The sequence below is a fragment of the Pongo abelii genome, chromosome 4, assembly GCF_028885655.2.
Source record: "Pongo abelii isolate AG06213 chromosome 4, NHGRI_mPonAbe1-v2.0_pri, whole genome shotgun sequence".
In the NCBI taxonomy this organism is placed as follows: domain Eukaryota; kingdom Metazoa; phylum Chordata; class Mammalia; order Primates; family Hominidae; genus Pongo; species Pongo abelii.
This window is the reverse complement of record NC_071989.2, coordinates 126947262-126949350: the sequence shown is the minus strand read 5'-3', so window position 1 is coordinate 126949350 and position 2089 is coordinate 126947262. Positions and strand designations below refer to the sequence as shown.

Here is a 2089-nt window from a genome sequence, read left to right as displayed (position 1 = left end):
GAATGCTGTTGTAGAATGGTGTGGGGTGGCTATGATATTATGATGGGATGAAGAGTAAATGGGAAGAGTGCAAGTGAATGCAGTACATAAAGACTATATTGTTCAAGCAAGGCAGTAGGCCTTGGCCCACTTGTGTTTTATAAGGGAAAGACATAAAGATGGAAGCTATGGAGATATATAGGATCAGTAATGGACATTTTTAAAAGATTGAAAATATGGGATTACTTTTAACAATTTTTTTTTTATTAATCCATGTGGGGCATTTTATGGTGAAAACCAGAAAGCCTGCTAGACAAATTCTAAAAAAGCTGTAACAGTACTTTAAACAAATTTTTATACTAAATGGAATGAAGGAAAGGTTTAAAGATACATGCAGAATGAAGGAAAGGTTGAGGATATATATATATATAAAATTGTGTGTGTGTATATATACACACACACATATATATACATGCACACACACATATGTATATACATATATACACACAATATATATGGAGAGAGAGAAAGAAAGAGAGACAGAATGATGGAACAGCATCTCTGAGGATGGAGAACAAGTGGAAGGATACATCTGAGAGATGACAGGGGAGACACAATATTTTGTGATGTAGGAGAAAAGATATATCAGTGAGAATAGGCTATATTATGCAACAATAACAAACACTTCAAAATCTTAGTTTTTTTTAAACGAGTTTAATTCTTATTCATGCTATGTGTCTACTTCTGCTTTGTTCATTATAGTCACCTAGATGGAGCTGAGATATTGTTGGTTTCCATGACAGAGGGGAAGAAAGTTCTGGAGGAGCCCTCACTGGCAATGAAATGCTCTGGTCCCAAAGCAACACATGTCATTTCCCCCCACTATTGGTGAGAATTCGTTAACCACTGTCCAAGTACTAGAGGATCAGCTAGTGTGATCTTAACAAATGCTATAAAGGTGGATCGTTGGGGTATTTAGCGAACAACTTAATGATTACAATCGATAAAGACAGTGGTGACAGTGAATGCAGGTAACTGTGAGTGGCTGCTGAGAAATTGAGGGAGTCCTGTAAAGCAGAAATGAGATGTACATAGACAGGGAGGGATGAGTTGGTGAAGGCTTGAAACAGTTGTTGGGAGAGTGACTAACTAGAGATGCAGAGAAGGATTATAGGTTATTCCTTAGGACTGAACTGAGAATGCAGACTGAATTTGTGGTGATACTAATCTATTGATTCTATTATTTTCTCTGGTGATATTCAGGAGCCTAGATACGGATGGGAAATGTGGATGATTGATTGATCTAGGATGGGGTTTTGCTGAGCCAGTGCAGCAGAAGGATAAGGGTGTGAGGGAGTTAAAAATGTTATAGTAAGTGTATGGTTGAATGATGAACCATGTGATCTAAGTTCACAGGAAAGTTGATGAAAAGAGAAAAAGGTGGTTGGATTATAGAAAATATAGGAGAAGCAGGATTGGTTAAATTTTAAATTATCCTTGCCTAAATGTCTGAGAGTTGTTATAGATAGTTAGGATGCTTTGGGGAGCACTTATCAGAGAGCCTTACGTAACTGTAAATAATGAGGGCTTTTATTTACTCACTCAGTAAGACATGGAGATACACCATCTGCAGATAGGTTCAGTGACTCAGTGTTACCATCAAGGACCCAGGTCCTTTCATTTGCTCAACATCATAGCATTGGTGTTCCTTCACAGGCTTGTCACCTCATGATTGCAAAATGGCTGCCACACCTCTACATAGCATATCCATACCATACACAGATAGGAAGGGAGGGTATGAGGTGCGAGCTCTTTGTCCTTGCATTCCTGACTGTATCCCAAAAGAAAATGCTTTCTTTACATCTGTTTAGCCAGAAGTAGGGCATATATCCACTTGTAGGCTAATCACCAGCCAAGAGCAATGGAATGCCCTTGACTGATTATTATACATTTCCTTACTCATCCCATGGGACTGGGCACAGGGCTGCCTGAACTACACTGGGGTTTTGTTAGCAAGGAGGATGGGAGAAATGACTATTAGAGAATTAATAGTGACTGCTACAAATGGAACCTCTCTTCTCAATGAATGATATGACCTCATGCTCAGGAT

At 38.7% G+C, this 2089-nt stretch overlaps 1 non-coding gene across 1 annotated transcript; it reads right to left on the bottom strand.

The window, feature by feature from the left end:
* Positions 1–255: 255 nt before the first annotated feature.
* Positions 256–319, bottom strand: LOC112133592 (U7 small nuclear RNA). The gene has a single exon (XR_002915226.1). It is a non-coding gene; the product is annotated as a U7 small nuclear RNA (small nuclear RNA).
* Between the last annotated feature and the right edge of the window lie 1770 nt (positions 320–2089).